Below are 20,009 nucleotides of genomic sequence, written 5' to 3' on the forward strand. Positions count from 1 at the left end.
CGTTTGCTGCAATTACCAGATAGGCATGTTTAACACGGCCAGTTCGATATATCGCACAAAGAGAAGTCATTAGCGCAAAAAGGAAAGGAAGGGAATGAGAAAATCAGTGTCTTGTAAACATCCTTTAACTACTTTTCTAGCATCCTTCAGGTTTCGGGGACTGGAAGTGCTGTAGTCATTAAACAAGGCCTGTTTGTATAGCATCTACCACATCTTTATCTAACAGAAGAAGCATCAATTCATTATAGACTTAACTGCAGAGTCTTTGGAAATATTCTAAAACTGTCACGCCTCTCTCTCTCTTAGCAAACAGCAGGCATTTTCGCCACAAAATGTGTTATTGCGCCCAGCCACCATCAAAAAGGAAAGGAAGGGGATGAAAAATCAGTGTCTTGTAAACACCCTTTAAATACTTTTCTAGCATCCTTCAGATTTCGGGGACTGGAAGTGCTGGAGTTATTAAACAAGGCCTCATTAATTAGTCAACTCTTCTGGATTCCAACTGCTCCCTCTCTTTAGGTGCATTCACAAGGAAGGACTAAGTGAATGCATTAGCGTCGCCAAGTCTTTCAACCTCTCTATATATAACAACTTTCGTCCAAATGAACAAATTTCCATGAAATTTTAAATTGACGTTTAGAAAGATATTTCGAGCCATCCAAAATTTCATTGTTTTTCTAGATTTTATATAAATTCTATCTTAATCAGACTGACGCCGATGAATAGAAATTACATCCACGAAGACAGGCGATCTCTGCTTCTACAAATAGAAGATCACTATTGACTCCATTAATAAAATTGAAAGTGAAGCTTTGGATAAACTTCTAACAACTATCAATTTCATCGGACAACCTTTCTCAATGGTTTGAAAATGATGGCTGGATTTTTGAAACATAGCATTATACTTTGAAATGGAACTACTGAAGACCGAATGCTTATATACTGAAGCGCTCTCTCTCTCTCTCTCTCTCTCTCTCTCTCTCTCTCTCTTATTGCAATGCAATGAGTGGATTGGATCAAACAGAAGAATTCAGTCAATTATGAATTTCATTGTAACAACTTAAGCCAGTACTTTAAAGCTGAAACTATAGTAATCAACGTTTCGAGGCTCCCTTTGTTTATTGAAGAAAGGAAACTCGATTTAACAGTCTGGTCTCATATCCTCTCCACCTCCCCCCCCCGTACAGCAGGATTCCTTCCGGCAACTCAACAACCATGCCCTCTTTAACCACGTCAGACAGTTTTCTCCCTCAGCAAATGCCATTGCAGTGGCATATCATATCATCATGACGTCTCAGAAGATTCCATTGCAATCTTAAATCACAGTAACTAAAGTGATTGTGATGTAAGATGAAGGTTCTCCTGGAAAAGTAATTGAAGAATTGCCTTAATACAGAGCCAAGGAAAGCGTTTAGGATAAGTCTTGTGAACAAATCATTGAGTGTAAATCCTATGCTATTTTTGATTTATCATTTTACACAGGTATCATTTTGTACTATTTGAAAAATAAAGTAAATAAATACATTTCCGTTTAAATATTCATTGGGACTGTACATGTAGAATTAAGGACAGCCCAATTTTGAGCTCCGCGATTCAACAATAGGCAGTGAAATTTTTTGTGGCTACTCAAGCTCCAGTAGACCGCTGCCGACACCATATGATTGAACAAAATTTCTTTCACAACGCATTCTAGAACTCGCTGTACGTATACCTTGTAGTATGGTAGTTACACTTAGTTGAAAAGAAAATATAAATATGCCTTTTTAATTAGGGAGAAAAATTCTCAAATGAGAATATTCTCCCAAGGATTTTTCTCGAGAATTATCCATCGTTAGTTTTGACATATAACTGTAAGGGATTTAATTAGACAAAGCAATGTTTAATATTTGAGTTGTATAGGTGGCAATATTTAATATTTCAGACAACATAGCTATTAGCATCAGTTTCCATCCTTGTTTCCTATTTCTCTGCTTCCTATTTTAACAAACCATTTCATTGTTTATCTATAAGCTGAATCCAGCAGTTTTCAAATAATCAAAATAGAAGCAGAAGTAAATAAATAAATAAATAAATATGATCTAATACGATATCACCCCAATACGATTATTTCAATAAATACAGCTACATTTTTTTCTCTGTGTTAATTACAAGTATAAATACTTTAATTTCGCCCGACATATCACCAATATGGTTACCAACACCATGATCTCCTCAAAGCTAGCAGAGCAGTATTTCCCCACTTTATTAAATAAAACCACGTAAACAGCAAGATAATGGTTATCAAATCGACTATTTCTGGACATAGCTTTGGAAAACTATATGTTCTTGGCCAATTTACCAGCTTTGTGGCTATCTATCAATATCTTCATGATCGTTCGTTTGGAATCACGGTGGGAGTCATTTCTGATTTGCTGTGTCTTCTGGTGTTCCACAAGACTTGCCTCTCAGCCCATTATTCTAAACGGTAAACCAACATCATATCTCGTCTTTATTAGAGAACAACTTTATGTAGGCAACTTTAAAATCTATAAAGTTATTGCATCACTACAGGACTGTGCATAGTTTCAATAATTCCCGGCGCCTCCGTAGCCAGGTGGGCAGGAGTAGCAGTGCGTAGCACACGCTTCTTGATTAGGCTGGGGTTAGAGCCCGTGACCACCAAATACGAAAGATGCGGAAAGGTTAGGGAATGACTAACGCATATCCCCGGAGCAATATGGCCTTATTTGCTAATGCTCCTAAAAACCAAATAACAACATCAATAATTCCCGCTGAAATCTTTGATCATATAAAACACTTGGCCATTTCATTTAGATATGACAAAGATCCCTTGTGAATCGAGGGATCCATGTCATATCTAAATGAAATGGGTTTAGTTTTCACCAAACGTTCCTCAGCTGCGTTAGGTAGCAATTTTTGCCAATTTCAGTTGTACGGCCGAGAAACTAAGAATAACTAACTAAAGGGGGAACTCTACTTCCTCCGTTTGATGGTTCTACGGTTTAACGTTAGCTAACCACAACGCTAATGGGTTTTCTTTTTTTCTCCTTACGACATTTTTCTCCTAAACGGCTAGTGACTGTGTAAATCGCAAATCCGAGCTACCGTGGAATATTATTACATTATCCCCCTTCCACTTGGGGGATAGAATATTGTCCCCCAAGTGGAAGACAGTGTTCCATGGTGCTGCTCATAAATTTCTCTCAGGCTTCTGGATTCCATTCGAGAGAAGGTAGTCAACATTAATTAATGACCCATTTCTTACGAAGTCTCTTCACTCTCTTTTCTTACAGATGTTCAGTTTCTATGCGTTTTCTATAGATATTTCCATGGAAACTGTTCATCTGAATTGGCATCTGTAATTCCCCTACTCTCTTCCAAACCAGGTCCGAACACGTGCCATAACCAGTAAACATCCATTCACTATCCAACTCTAAACTCACAGAACCAATTTTTCCTCCTCTTCATTTACTCTTCCTACTAAGATCAACCAGTACCTGATCCCACTCAAGAATCCAAACCAAGACAACTTGAGACACCAGCAGCTTTTCTCCCACAAGCTACATTGGCAATCAAACAGAGCACTCTAACCTGGTTTTCTTTTACTCTCCTCCCCGGCCTAGGGGAGGAGATTGGTTCCTCGACCCTGCCCCCTCCCCCTTCTTCGGCCTGGTGAGGCAAGGGTCTGCCTCACTGACTTTCTGGGGTCGCCTTCTCTATCGTCCCCATACCTCTCTTTCCCCCAGCCTTCAGTTTCCCTCTTACTCTGTAACTCGAAGTGTACACCCCACACAACTTATCAATTAATAATTATTAATTGATAAGTTTAAACCAAATTTAAACCATGCTTACATAAACCTCTCTTGGCTTTTTATATTCTAGCGTTAACCCCCTTTTTATTTTTTTATTTATTATTTTTTTTTCACATAGGCCCTTACCACTGAAATCTTGGGAAACTAGGTGGCAGGGCCTGCCAGAGTACAAAAAATCTACTGTGTACCTGACCTGCTTCCCTGCTGAAAAGTGCGTTAACGGTGGGTCCCAACAGGGGTCCAACGGCTAAATGGTCAGAAGACAATGGTACACAACACTACACATCTGTCCACTCCCCACACACTTTTAAATCTCTGGCCTTCACAGTTCTGTGCTAAACAAACAGAGTACACCGCACGGAGATGGGGGATACTCACTGATATCATCTTAAACCAATTAAAGAAACCCTGAATGTATGAGCAGGGTACACAAACCCACTTTCAAAAGAGCGTAAAGAAACCAACCAAGGCGTTCACAATTAAGATGAGCTCACCGAGGAGAAAACCAGGCTGTGTTTGTTCCCCTTCTTTTGTTGCACAAAGAAGGGGAACAAACAGTGAATTTTTTCCAGAAGATTTGATAACACAGGCCCACAATAACATCTTTTTTTATATAAACACAGTACTGTAATCCGAAAGCTATAAAGCCATGTACGACGTCAATGCATATTTTTTTTTCAAGATCATCAATAATTCTGGACGAAAGTCTATTATTACGACTGTCATCGCACTTTTACTCGATGCCAAAAAGTAACATCTCCGAAACCTTGGACTCTGCTGCCATCAATGAAAAATTCTGGAAGGGTGAAGTTGAATTAAGTTAACGAATAAGCACGGCGCGTTCAAAGGTAGCAAAAGCTTCACTAATTCTACGCTAGCACTTCTTCGAACAGCTCGATATTTTATTTCTTTCGAAAGCGAACATAACATGTTCATACTTAAACAACAGATACTTGATCGTTTTCTTAGATGTATGGAAACCACCAGGTAGAAGATTAAAAAGAACTGGCTGACTGACTAAAACAAACATTCCCTTCCAAAAGTGAGCCATCGTGAGTAGTTAATGGATTTAATTTCTGTTAAAACTATTTTTTTTTGCAGCCTTAGCGAGTGACTGCACGTGTGAAATGAAAGATCCATAAACCAGTAAAAACAACTACCTTATTTTCAATAAAGCTGATTTATGCACCTTCTGGGACTAATAATTATGAACAACATGTAAAGTGGATTAATGTCTCGACATTTAAAACGAAAGTAGTAAATTGTTAAATGAAAAAAAAAAGAAGTCATGAATTTTAATATCATTTGAATGTAATTAGTTTCGATTATAAAATAAAACCACATTAAATGAAAATAGAAATTGTAAGTTATATCAGTGTTATTTCTTTAAAAAAATGGTTTGAAACAAAAAAAAAATTTAATTAAATGAAACGTTAAACTTATGTAAGAGAAAACTTTTGTATTATTCTTGGTAGTCTTCCGATGCAGCAAATATTTCTTCTGGGAGTTATCGACTAATGAGTTATTTCTGACAATATGGAAAGGTAATAAAAATGTCGGTAAAGCAGTGCTCCGAAATGACTCTCTTCCAAACAGTCAATTGGCTCTTAATCAACGGACAATTTCGATTTTCTTAATAACAGTCATCAAAGAAAAAGAGGGCATCTGTGTCAACAACAGAGGATCAGAGAAAAATAATCAGCCGCACGATAGCAATAGTGCACCGCTTCTGGGCTATACTTGTTGCTGTTTTTACCAAAGGCCATTTCCACAGTGATTGTAGATAGCATCGAATGTCCTCGGAAATCCTGGTTACTTACCTGCCACCTGTTTAAGTTATTGCTTTTCAGGAAGTTAAAAGAGTGAGTTTCACTGGATTTGTTAGAGAAAAGGCATCTAATGCAACTGATAAACACATCTGACCATGAAATAAACACTTAACGAAAGAATTCTTTCGAATAAATTTCTTTTGACATCCTGAAACATTTCAGCAAGCTTACCATAATTATGTCCCCTCAACAAAGTGCAAATACTATCGAGTAGTTAGCACTGGATTCATCCAGCAACGCTTAGAACTGAAGGTATTCTAAGCCAGCTACGTAGTTCTGGTTCTTGCAAGTAGACAGAATATAAATATTTTACTGTCCTCCACACCTCATCCCGATAAAAAAAAAAGGAAGGGGGTAAGCTACTAAACACAGAACGTTACGAACTACCTTCGACGGAAAACAGTGATACTCTGTAGTCAGTTCACACCTCCTGGGGGTACGAGGGCGATCAAGTAAGGCTACATTTTACGTGCAACGAATGTAGATAAACAGTTATCACCTGTGATATGAATATTTGTTGATGATTTATGAACTGCAAACACGAAGATGTTTTCAAATTCAGTGAAACATTAAGTAAGCTACTTCGCAGAAGAGGAAACAGAGATGGTTTCTTCAATACAGTTTATTCTATCAATTTTTTAAATGAAATTTAAAGTTGTTAGAACATTTCTACAGGTGGAATTTCTATGGTATAAAACTAATAGAGGACCAGTCTCGTGAAAGGAACGCTACTTTGATTTTCAAGTACATCTGAATTAATTAAAATATTCATTGCTATGACAACGATCTGACAGACCCAATTCCAATAAAAAAAGGCGTCCGGCAAGGCTGTCCATTATCTCCCATTCTTTTTAGCATCTATTCGGAAATGATCTTCGACCAAACACTGGCTGACAAGAACATCGGCATAAAAGTTAACGGACACTACATCAATAACTAAGATATGCCGATGACACAGCACTAATAGCGGATTCAGAACAAGATTTACAGACCATCTTGAACGAAGTGGACATAGAAAGCCAAGCATGGGGGCTACGAATCAACAAAAAGAAAACAAAGGTGATGAAGGTCAGCAGGACTGCAAGCAAAATCACGATCAAACTAAACAACGAAAAATTAGAGCAAATACACCGCTTCAAGTATCTCGGAGTACTCATTGATGACCAGCTGAACCATGAGGCCGAAATCAAAAGCAGAATTGAACAAGCCAGGCAGGCATTCACCAAATGGAGAACTTTCCTCACCGACAGAAGCTTGAACATCATGCTCAAATTACGCACATTGAAATGCTACATCTGGCCAATACTGCTCTACGGTGTAGAAACCTGGACTCTAACATCAGCCACTACAAAAAAGCTCCAGGCCTTCGAAATGTGGCTCTACCGAAGAATGCTGAAAATTCCGTGGACAGCCAAGATAACCAACGCACAGGTCCTGCAGGACATGCACACGGAACGGGACCTGCTCAAAACCATCATCAGCAGGAAATGCAAATACCTAGGTCGCATCGCTAGGAACCAACAAAAATATCACCTACTACCACTCATCCTGGAGGGAAAGATCGAAGGCAAGAAACGCCCAGGCAGACCGAAAATGGCATGGCTAGATAACATCAACACCTGGCTTCACATGACAACAGCACAAATTCTACACGCAGCGCTAGACAGAGAACAATATCAAAACGAAGTCGCAAACGCCATTCGGCAGCATTAAAAAAGAAGATTCATTGCTATGCTTCGGTATGGAATAAGAATTGAGTTATTATTTTTATGCTCCGATTCAGCCACCCAGGGGATAATGAAGCTGCAATGCAACACCATCTGTACTCAACAACAATGCGATCAGTACAGATGGTGGGTAAATCTGGCAAAATTATGTTACTGGATATGGAGTGAGACAAAGAAGGATGTTCTTTGTAATGGCAGTGATATTTCAGGAACACTACGACAATTATTAGTGCGCTACGTAAAATGAATTTTTTTTCAAAAAGAAACATTTTATTCAAGCCTGACAGACGACTGGTCAAAGGGGAAGGTACTCTCAAAGGAATATACGCGTTTGAGTTGACCTGCTAAACACAGTGATGTTCTCGTATTCTCTGTCTTGTAAAGCCCTTGACCTTATGTGGCCGTCCCGGAACATAAACAGAAAATTTAAATTTTCTCAATGCCAAAAGGCATTAAGTAATAAATATCCAAACAGGCCTTAAAGCTGGTGAAAAACACTTTTTTTTTTTTGGTAGTTGTTGGCGCATAGGCTTCTGTGGCCATAATGCACCTCCCAAGGTTTTTGCAGTACTTTAATCCAAGCCCGAGGCGGGAATCGAACCCGCGACCTTTGGGTTGCCAGGCAGGCACTTTATCCACCCGGCTAGCCCGGTCGGCTCAGGTGAAAAAACACTGAGAACCGCATTCATGCCAATGATGAATATATTCTTCTTACATTTGCATAAAACACACTAAAAATAATGAATGCATGTCTACACGAGCAAGGTAGACATTTCCAGCACAAGATTTTTAATATACTTTTATATTGCGAACAAGGGTATATTTTAAATGGACAACCCTGTATACCGGCGCTCGGCTAACAGTGCTCAGACAGTTAAGTTCATCTTGAAGTTTATTCCATATTTATGAACAGCTGAAGTAAAAAAAAAAGTACATCGCTACATATTAAAGGCAGTTTGTTGGTGTGCCTACAAACGTTTCACCGTTTTTAGCTCGTGTAGAATATCGTGTTGAATCATGCTCTGTGTTTACCTCCTATATTTTACCGTTCACTTTAGTATTACCATGAGAGTTAAGTACACATTTGGATTTGTGTCGCCGTTTTCTATAAGAAGATCATCTTGATTTAGAAGTCAGTGAGGAGGTAATTATACATTTCATATTTTCTTTTTCCTAGCTTTGTCCGGCTATATCAACAGTCTCCCTAAGGACTATGATTAAAGCTGACACAACCTGTAAAACATTGTTTTCTACTCCTTCGGGGATTACATTGCATCCCTTTCACTGAGCCTTACCAAGCTCGGTGAGATCGCTGAAAGCTAACTCATTACTGAGGCACGCCACTAACTGCAGTTTGGAGTGTATTTTCATTTATCTGTTTAAACAATAAACATTTTCCTAATAGCAGTAGTAATACAGCGTCTGAACACAGAATTATGGCTTTAAACCAGTGAAGGCTCAAGAAAATCGCTAGCTACTCTTTGCACATGTATAGTTTGCCTTCAGATTCGTCCTATTTCATCTGCCCTACAGTTTTGTGCAGTTTTCAATTTTTATTTCTAACAAGCAGTATTGCTTGCTGCTGAACCACCCTAAACTTGTCAGAGCTGCCATAAGAAGGCTGTACATATTCTAGGAAAGAAAATGTTGCAGATGGACACAAAAAGCAAACACTATAAGAGTAATCATAGCTGGAGTTCTCGAGTTTCCAAGGTGGCCCACTTTCGGGATTGTTACTCACTTCTATTGTAGCACCATTAGTCCGTAATAACTAACAAATCTCCTACGCGATTACAATAAGATTTTAACCGCATCTTTTCTTCAGCAGTTTGGCTTCAAGCACAAACCAAGAATTCAAACTTGCGATTAACATTTTTCTTCCAATGAGGGTGCACGTATGCTGAATCAAACAAATAACCGTGCCAACCGGTTAAGGTTTAAATAGTATAATTAATAAATTTTCGATATTCTTAAATATTAACATATTAGTTGCGATATATCGCTAGTATCGATATACGATTTTCGATTATCGTATGATCGATATTTTTTTTTTATTTCTATTTTTTTTTTCATCCATACTTCCAACCAGAGCCAGTGGACATCTTCAATACGGCAGAATAGATCCCCGAGGTTTAATTCTATACCTGAGGTCTCTAAAGGAATAAACAAGGAGGGGTACTTGGAGGACTGATGATAAAATCTCACTGCAAGTGTGAAAAATGAAAGTATGAAAATATTACACTCTTAGGCTGTTTCTTGACCGACCGACAAGTTCATCTGATTGCTTCGGTTATGCACACCCTAACTGGGACCAAAGTGTTAATCGCAAGACTTTTAAGGCCCATCTACACAGGGCCAACAATGTAAACTTTTATGTTGACTTATGTCCAAAGTAGTTTCCATAAATATGAAACATGTAGCAACAAGAGGAGCGTTGTGTCCACACACATTCTGCCTGTCTGTTAACTCCAACAGCATAATCATTTTATCGTTTGTCCAAAAAGCCATAGTCAAATTGATGAACGCATTACTAAACTACCCACAGCACACAAGAATGAATCAAAGTTTATCAATCGAATGAAAAATAATCAAAAGACAACGCGAATAGTGATAACTGTCCATACCAGAGAAACGTCTGGTGGCAGTTCCCATATGTCGCCATTTCTCTTTGAAGTTTACCTCTCAAAATGGAAACAAGCAAACTAGCAACAGAAATATTGAGAAATATCTAGCAACAGAATCAACTATTAGCAACTTTGTTTCAGAAACTTGTTGCAAGGTCAAAATGTTGACATTTGTTGGCTCTGTCTGGACGGGGCTTTAGTTTGATCGTGTAGTGGCACCTTTGAAACCTGAGAAAGACCAATCCTGCAATGATCGCACCAAAATCCCAGTTCTCTCTCTCTCCGAATTGGGTATAGCAATAGCAGTAAGCATTCAGCTAGATAAACACATTTCAAGGACCACGGTCTGTGCTTCAAAATAAAGCAGAATTTCTCTGTCTTTTTCACACACACACACACACACACACACACACACACACACACACACACACACACACACACACACACACACACACACACACAATAAAGAAACTGAAATCATCAAGAAGTTCTTTATGCATATTCATCTGAAGTATGGGCAACTGACTCCACAACGCCTAAAAAGCTTCACATGGCATCTAAATATTGTTATGTGGGCCAATTAGAAATCCAATTTACTGCCAAGAAAGAGAACAAAACCACTAAGTAAATGCAATAGGGCTTCCACGCCTTTCCAACCTTATTGTCTCTCAGAGGCTAGTTCACTGTGCAAATGATATCGAAATTAACCTGTGTACCATCCACATGGAACATCTGCTGCTGGAGAAATTCCTCTCCCAGCTTTCAGACATTCTTCAAGATTGAGCTGTTAGTAAACTATACCTGACTGACCGTTTCTTCCCCTTTTAAATGTTGCCTCAGATTTACAACCTGAACATTACTTCAAGTTTGCGATTGAGAAAAACGATGGATACTCACTCCAGCCCATTGTGCAACATATACACTAATAATATGTATAATCGTCTATTATTTTCATTGTATCATTTTATCTTAATGTTGCTCTCTCTCTCTCTCTCTCTCTCTCTCTCTCTCTCTCTCTCTCTCTCGATACAAACAGAAATAAACGTGCGAGCATCTAACTTGTTTAATTTTGCATACTTGTTCGCCGATTGCATCGAATTTAAAGATATCCACTTCGAACTAAAGCGCCTTTACTCACATCATAAAATTCCTTTACTTAGCTGAAATAGTTTGGAAGAGTACACTGGATGTGAAAAAAAAAAAAAAACAGATATGAAATTCAAATTCTAAAATTTCCTCCCTCCCCTTTTTCAAAAGGTACCGAAGAGTAGCAACTTCTGAAATTATAAATAAAAGGTCTAACTGGATGCGAGGCACCAGACATGCCGTGCTCAAAAGTAATCTACAAACTTTTTTTTTCTCGACATAAAAAAGAAATTAAGGTAGGAAAAGCAATATGGAACTTTCTGTTCGCTGCGTTTCGCGCTTCTTATACCATTGGGAATGTTGTCCGGTTTACTGGACTAGAACGGAACACGAAATTGATGGCTTGAAAGGAAGTTCAATCTGTGACATCGGTCACTGATACACCGAACGGGTTTTAATGTTCGACAAATTTATCCGCACCAAGTCTGTAGGATCTATATGTCTTTATTTCTATGGTAAGGACCAGCACAGCAGCGAAATGAATATTACTGTTTGAGCAAATAATGCAGAGTCTTTTAAATAGCCAATTTCCATTTTATTATACTGTTTACGTGAGATGAATAAATAGTTGCCCTATGTTCAAATACAGAACGAGAAGAGAATTGGAATATTTGTCCCCAACTGGGCCAAATCATCTCACTCACTGCCTGTGCCACGCTAGTGCTCACTTAAATAAAACGTGGAAGATTCGACGTGAGATGTCCTTTTACATAAATAATGGTTGTGAATGAGTACTCAGTAATATGAACTCCATGATCCGCTCAAATCCCCTGCGCGCGCACACGCACACCCCAAGCAGTGTATGAGCTGTATTTTTACGAATACAAGAAAATGATCTTCGCAGCTTGTAGAGCAGAGGAAAAATATTGCGAGATGCTTAAAATTCCTCTTCCTGGAATTTGAAGAGCTCTTCCAAATGCATTCATGCAGCAGTGTGTGTGTGCGCGTGCGTAGGGGGAGTGAAGGCGCTGAAGTAGGGCAATTATTTTCTCTCAAAGAAAAAATTACATCACTTCAATGCGCATGACAGCACGCATTACAAGAAGGAATGTTGGAAGTCACCGCAATCCTTTCATTCCAACAGAATCGCAGATGGCTACATTATTTATATCCAAGGGTGCAGGTCGACTGCTATTGCATAATTTACCTGTGGATAAAATCATTGCAACTCGGTAGCCCCGAAATAAGTACATCAAACTCAGATCACATTTAGCTACCGACGTGGACATTCATGGAAGAAACCATGAGAGAAACTCTGGGGTGTGTGTGTGTGTGCGCACGTACACACCAGGGCACCACGCAATTGTACGGCAGTTTTGTTAAACGGAGGCTAAAGGGATAGCAAAACCGCCATACAATTGCTTATAACCACATGGCACACAATTTTGACCTAGTTGCTTCTTGGTACTATTTCCGCCATTATCCATTGTCTGCTCTCAATGATATAGTACTTCTGTGGGTTTCGTATTACTTTCATTGTTCATTTATATTTATTTTTGGGTACTCTATCGTGTCAACCTTAATTACATGCTGCCTTTCTATATATATTTCCCCCTTTATAGCTTCGTTTATTTATTAATTTATTATTTTTTAATACTATATATTATTCTCCCTTGCTATGCCCATGTACTTTAAATTAGAAACAAAGGACACTATATTCGTCTTGTTGAGCAATTCTGGTCGTTGATACTTGATAACGACGCCGGGATTGTGTAATATACGACAATATTATTTTGTATTACAATATTACTATTTCTATATATATATATATATATATATATATATATATGCTTCCTTCTCTAACCTCTACGTCTTTTATTATAGCTGTAATATTCAATATCACATTCAAATTCTTTAAACACACTAACTGAACATTACCACCAAGAACGAGAAAAGACCGCTTCGAATTTACGCTGTTATGACGATATCCTTTAGGAACAGAAAATATTAGTTTGTTTTCAAGTTTTAAACAACAACGTTCACACTAATTAAAAATGCACTGTATATTTGAAATTGTGATTTTTAAAACTGCTAATTGGATTTTAACTAATTTAAAATATCCATTTATTGAATTTTTCATTACTTGATATCCACTTGGTAGCTAATGTTTGGCGTGGGGAAAGAGTTTGCCCCACATTATTAATGACAATATTTACTTATACAATCATTAGAAGGCGTTATTTCTTTAATTAGAGTTCCATGATTTTTTTTTTATTTCAAACATTCTGAAAAAATCATCCTCAGAAAAGAAGGAACAAATAAAAAAAACAAAAAGGCTCCCTACACAGTCTTTTTAAATATTCATTCTTTTCGTTGCTGTTTTGGCAATTTTCTACAAGTTGATGGAATTTTTTTAATTTAGGATTTACTAGCAATTGTGTGCACTGTCTTGACCAGACCATGCTATGGCATGTGCTAGCTGATTTACAATGTGTTGCTTCTAAATACTTTTTTTTTCTTTTATGATAAAATATTAATTATGTTAGGCTCATCCATCTTCATTCATCATTTCTCCTCTTGTCTGTAACGCCAGATCTTTCCTCTGCACATTCATCATCTTCCTGTCCCTTTTCATACAGGGTTGGCAGTAGCTTTACTGGTGATGGAGTAGTTGAAAGGTTAGCCTCTGATGAAATTACACCCACTATCACGTTTTACGACTCTGGACGAAATTACGGATTAGATATTGCGTAAGACGGTATTAAACGTCAGAAGAACCCCTGTAAGAATTACCAACAAATCACGGAAGACCCAAACAAATTCCTAATTACAGCAGTTCCGTAGAACGAACAGCTATCAAATCCACTGCCATATTATATACACGCGATGCCAATCAAATGAAACGTGGAAATCTGTTCACAAAATGGTAATGAAGGTAAGAAAACAATATTTGACAGATTCTCTTGCTTTGGCTCTTAGAGGCATATCAGTATTAGTCGCAAATCAGTGGCTAACATATGTAGAGACTATTAGCATTTAATTTGGGCGCGAAATTTGATGAGATCGTTAAATTTACAGTAATGCCCTCCATGAGAGTATAGTGGATTCGCCACTTTATCGGTTGGGATTCCAATCCGGAAGGAACCCAAGACTGTAGGCTCGAGTGGTACCCGATCTCTGGGAGATGGGATTATTATTATTGTTTTTCCTATAAATTATTTCCCTGACAAAAGTCCACACGAAAAAAAGCGTATAGGAAAATTCCGCACAGAAAAACCCCACTATCATAAATGCTCACAAGAAAAATACCCACACGGAGGAATTCTCATATTATTATTATTATTAGTTTACTAAATTTTTTCATATTTCAAAACGCAACAAAAATGTTGGATTTATATATTTTATTTCTACTTCTATACGATGTATTATATATAAAGTAGAATATTTGGATGTAAATGTTTGTAAGGGAAATTACAGGAAATAAAATGCTCTGGTTTTATTGCAAGTAAAGCATTTTATTTTATTTATAAAAATAAATTATTTTTTCTCTGTTTTACAAAGCGAACAGTCAACACTGTTTTTTTTTTTTTATCAACAAACAACTAATTCAGACATATTTCAGTGATTTGTTTATTTGTCAAGGATTTGAATAGAATTTTCATTACTGTAAGTTAGCCAATCTCTGCAAGTATTTCAGTCTTCTACCTACTCATATTCCTGCACCAAAGTGGCAACGAAGTCATGCAGTGCATTCTATCTTCCCTTTTTAACCTCTAGACGACTTGCCTGTGCATTGGCCAGATGGGCTGAAGAGGGACCAGTCAATCTGGTCCCTCTTCAGCCCATCAAAGAAAAACCCCACGCTGGGATGACTGCAGTGGAATAGGGAATTAAGTGCATTGTGAAATCTCTCACAGCAGTTTGTAGTTTTTAGGCGACCGTTCAAGAGCTGATGATTTCATATTCTTATTGGAAACTGGGAATCTCTACCTGCTGCACCCTCAATTGTCATTCAGTTATGAAGACAAAAGATGGCAACATAGTACAACAACCAACCGAACATTGTCACGATTCCTGTCCTCAAAAAGCAGTAGCCAACGTTGTCAGAAGTAAAATGAGGCAATACATGAGAGTAGTTAGTTCTACGCCTCGCAATGTGATGGGGAATGTGTTATCGGAGTTGAATAAAATGTACTGGCCCATATGCCCAAACAATCATCCCTTGCAAGAAATCTTCTCAATCACAGAAAAGACGCCATTTGCCTAATCCAACAACAATAAATTTTGACATTCGTGTGAAGTACCGTCAACTGATACTTTATGATTCGGGTCTGGATGAACCAGACAGAATTCTGGTTTTAGGTGATAAAGAACTCTTGGTTGAATTGAACAAATATACAATTTACGGAGATGATACCTTTGATAAAGTTCCAAACATGTTTTACCAACTGTATACGTGGCATGCTAAGGTGGGTAGCTCATATCTGCCATGTATTTACATTTTGTTACAGAAAAAGAACTTGGATACTTGAAATCATGAAGCTGTTAGTTCCAAATCTGGTGCCTCAAAAGATTTTAGTGGATTTTGAGAAGGCTGGTATGAATGCAGTAAGGATTGCCTTTCCACACGCTCAGGTTAAAAGGTACTATTTCCATCTGTGTCAGAGTCTCATCAGGAAACTCAGCAATGTAGGCTTGGAGACTGAATTTGAAACTGATAAACATAAAACTCGAGCTGAAGTCTCTTGCTGCATTAACCTTTATGACGTGAGGAGTCTCTTATGAGCTTTCCGCCACATTTCCAAACGAAGATAGCTATAATGAGGTGCTCACGTAGAGATCCCCAGTTTCCAATAAGAATATGGATCATCATGATGCAGCTCTTGAACGGTCGCCTAAAAACAACTACAAACTGCTGTGAGAGATTTCACAATGCACTTAATTCCCTATTCCACTGCAGTCATCCCAGCGTAGGGTTTTTCTTTGATGGGCTGAAGAGGGACCTGGCTTGCCACAGATTGACACTGGCTAATGCACAGGCAGGTCGTCTAGAGGTGAAAAAGAGAAGATAGGATGCACTGCATGACTTGGTTGCCACTTTGGTGCAGGAATATGAGCAGGTAGAAGACTGAAATAATTGCAGAGATTGGCTAACTTACAGTAATGAAAATTCGATTCAAATTCTTGACAAATAAATAAATCACTGAAATGTGTGAATTAGCTGCTTGCTGATATAAAACCAAAAAGTGTTGACTGTTCACTTTGTAAGACAGGGAAAAAATAATTTATTTTTATAAATAAAATAAAAGGCTTTAGTTGCAATAAAACCAGAGCATTTTATTTCCTGTAATTTCCCTTACAAACATTTGCATTGAAATATTCTACTTTATATTAAAATCAAAAGTTTCATATCAAAAGTTATATAAAAATACATCGTATAGAAGTAGTAATAAAATATATAAAACGCAACATTTTGTTGCGTTTTGAAATATGAAATGATTTGTTTTTTGTAAACTAAAAATAATGTGAGCATTCTTCCGTGTGAGCATTTATGACAGTGGGGTTTTTTCTGTGGGCTTTTTTTCATGTGCGCATTTATCTGGTCACCAAATTATTAAAGCCAAATATGAGCAAAATATTAAAGCATTATGACCAAAGCAGTCATCGACTACTTATTGCGCATACCCAAACTCAAGATTCTAATACACGCAGTAAGGGATGATCTCTTAAATTATTTTCCTGCAGTGAATCTCAGGAAGAAAGCTTTTGTAGCCTTGTAAATTGTACCAGCCAAAAATGTCTGCCATTATTTTTTTCGATATGCTACACTGGGAAATGGATCGAATACACAAGTATTTCTTTTCTGGAGCTGTTAGAATTAGTTCATTTCATTAAATCAGGTTTATATCCCTTTTATAATTAATTTAAAAAGGAAAATGAGGCTTATTTTAGTTCTTTCTTTAGTGTTTGTAATATTTTTCAACATTTGTTATCAATTTTTTTAGAGCCATGGCTGAAAATCTTTGTTTCTTTCGTAGATATATTTTTTACTGCACTAAATCTAAAGGGACAACGTTTCCGATTGTATGGATTCCACAATACTCGTGAAAGCAAATTTCTTCAAATTTATTTTTGTTATATCATCAGTTAAGATTTTATTTATTACCACTCATTATGAAATCAGTGGTAACAACTTCGTTGCTTAACTTTCGGGGAAAACTAAAAGTGCTGATTTCAGTTATTACTCTAGAATATTTTGTATGATGCCTTTGATCGAATCAGCGCCATTATACCACAAATGATATTAATCCGTTATGCTCCAAAAAGCTCTGCTTCCAATCTACCTTCCTTCTGCTTATTTCTCTTCTGCCACTTTGGCCTTCATTCTATTATCAATTTAGTTCATTCCTGCCCAACCGTGCACCATTTTACGTCTTGCCATTACATACAGTAATAACCGCCATCTATTTTAGGATTAATCGAGCAAAATCAATTTCGTAATTTCCCTGAAAAGTTTTTGGCAAACCTGGGATGCAAGATGGAAATAATCAATTTTTAGGAGGCATCGGGAATGTACAGCGAATAAACGAAAATTTTACAGACTACGCTTCCCATCCGTATCTTGCGTTGAAAGGAGGGCCTACTACATTAATATGTGGCATGCAGAAAGGTTTTTTTTTTTTTTTTTTTTTATTGCTAGAGCCGATAAATGGCGTAGAGCGAGTCAACTGTTCTTTTCAAGTTTCTCAAAGTCCATTAGCATTTCTAAGGCTTGGTGTGTTTAACGGTTGGCCAAGTCATTTTTTCCGAAATGATCCAATTCCCCAGTCTTCGTATAATCCCATTTCCTGTAGACTTTCCTATCACCCTGCTATGTGACATGAATTTGAAACTACGAAAACGCACTATTTATAGGATAACTCAGCTTATTTCGACAGATGAAATCCATACGAAAGCAGATAACCAACTTCGTTTCCAAAATGGGTCCCCATTTCATTGAGAAGTTTGTTCCTTCTTGCAACAAAGCCGTTCTTTTATGTTACGCTTCCAATATTCCTTCATTGAGGTTGCCCGATTCGTTGTGTTTTAATTAATCGGTAAACTTTCTTTTCGTAGTTACGAGTCTTATTCATTTGGTCTGCACGCTGCCCATTTCCCCTAAACTTTTCGGATTTTGAAAAACAATAAAAATTCCAAAAATTATTTTGGGAAAGGTAAAAATTTTCTTCTCCTCAATTTTTTTTAAAGAAATGTAATTTAAAACGGTTTCTTGGAGGCTTTTTTTTAAACAAAAGATTGACTAGCCACATAAAAATCGATTTTCGTATTTAAATATATTTTAAAGTCAGACAAACAATTTTTTTTTTCAAACTTTTTCCTCTTCCCTCAGGGGTAAACTTCCGAGGCTCTTGTCGAGTTTAGAATCAATATATTCAAGAATTTATTGATTTGCAAGGCTACGATTTCACGCATTACACACTGTACCTTATTTATGAATTATAAGATGCAGGCATCCTAGAAATAAGATCAATACTCGGGCATGGTAGCGGAATAAGAAACAGCTAAAGTGAATGGGCACAGAACTGCTATCAAACATTGGGGGTGGGAGGGCCAAGTAACAGACTCTTCACAATACAAATTAAAACCAATTCTTATACTTATTGCTGTTTGTAGCATTACAGATGCTACAATTTTTCACATACTATGTATGCATTTGGGCAAATATATGAAAGAGAACAAATATATGAAAGACGCAAAATGTGGTGTATTTAAATTAACAAGGATGACGATTGTTTAATAGAATATTTAAATTTACAGAATAAAAGAAAGTCAGTAAAATCCTTTAAAGAATAAAGCTCTGAAAGAGCTTCATCATTCCTTAAGACTTCTTCCTTAAAGCTAAAAGGGAATTGTCATTCACTTTACTTTTATTTCTACAATCAATAAATATTCTAACGATATTTCAGAGTATGGTCCCTTGGGTCCATTATTTTATTACTGACCTCTGAGATGAAGTTCGAGATGTACTTAGTAACAATTACCGCTGTAATGTGAACTTGATGTCGTCGAGTTTTGTACATTATCTAACTTAAGTATGAATAAGAAGAAATCACTTGGTAAGGATAAATCAAAAATGCATAAAAATCACCAAACTATACTGTATGCAGAAGTTTGCACATGTTGAGTGAAGTTCGTGTCAAACTGGTGCATTTTTTTTTTATAGAACAGCACTGTATCATTCAAATTTCTGTGAAGAGTGAAACCGACTTAATTTCTCCATAGTTAACTGCACACAATATGAGGACGAGATCCTATCGCGTGGAAGTCAATAGGATTGGTACAATAGTGCAACTCGTGCCATATGCCTGTGAAGTTGCTAAATAAGTGCATTCTTATGTGCAGTCTAGAGTCATCACTGTTGTGAACATTCGTCACGTCGAGGAACTACTTTTGGAAAACGAACGAATTGCAATGCGTGATACTGCACTGACGGTGTACGCATAAGTATTGGAAGAGGAGAGGCAATTATTCATGGGCACTTGGTGTTCAAGGTACCCGCACGGCGTGTCTAATGTACTGACGTTTGACCAGAAGGGCTTAACTGTTGACATGGGACAATTTATAGTTTTGGGAGAATTTGTAGTTTTCGCTTTGAGGAAAACGCATTTATATAGCGAATAGCGACGTAGTGAGAAATGAGTACATTAGTTCACTCCAGAACCAAAAAGGATCGCTATGGAATGGTGTCACAAGAGGCCTACAACCATCCAAAACATTCTAGACTGCCTTCAGCTGGCAAGATCATGGCAAGTGTCTTTTGGGATTCAGATGGGTTGATCCTTGCCGACTTTCTGCCACCACATGCAGAAGTTAATACTCAATATTATAGCTTCTCAGGTATATGCATGACAGCAGTTCGAGGCATAGTAA

General features: G+C 37.4%; 1 protein-coding gene across 1 annotated transcript in view; it reads right to left on the reverse strand.

Annotated features, from left to right (window-relative positions):
* The window catches only part of LOC150089311 (ras-related protein Rap-1b-like), a 116,893-nt gene that overhangs the window by 55,134 nt on the left and 41,750 nt on the right, over window positions 1-20,009 (reverse strand). The gene's annotated exons all lie outside the window — the stretch shown is intronic.

This window comes from Mastigoproctus giganteus, chromosome 2 (genome assembly GCF_048544385.1).
Source record: "Mastigoproctus giganteus isolate SK-2022 chromosome 2, ASM4854438v1, whole genome shotgun sequence".
Taxonomy (NCBI): domain Eukaryota; kingdom Metazoa; phylum Arthropoda; class Arachnida; order Uropygi; family Thelyphonidae; genus Mastigoproctus; species Mastigoproctus giganteus.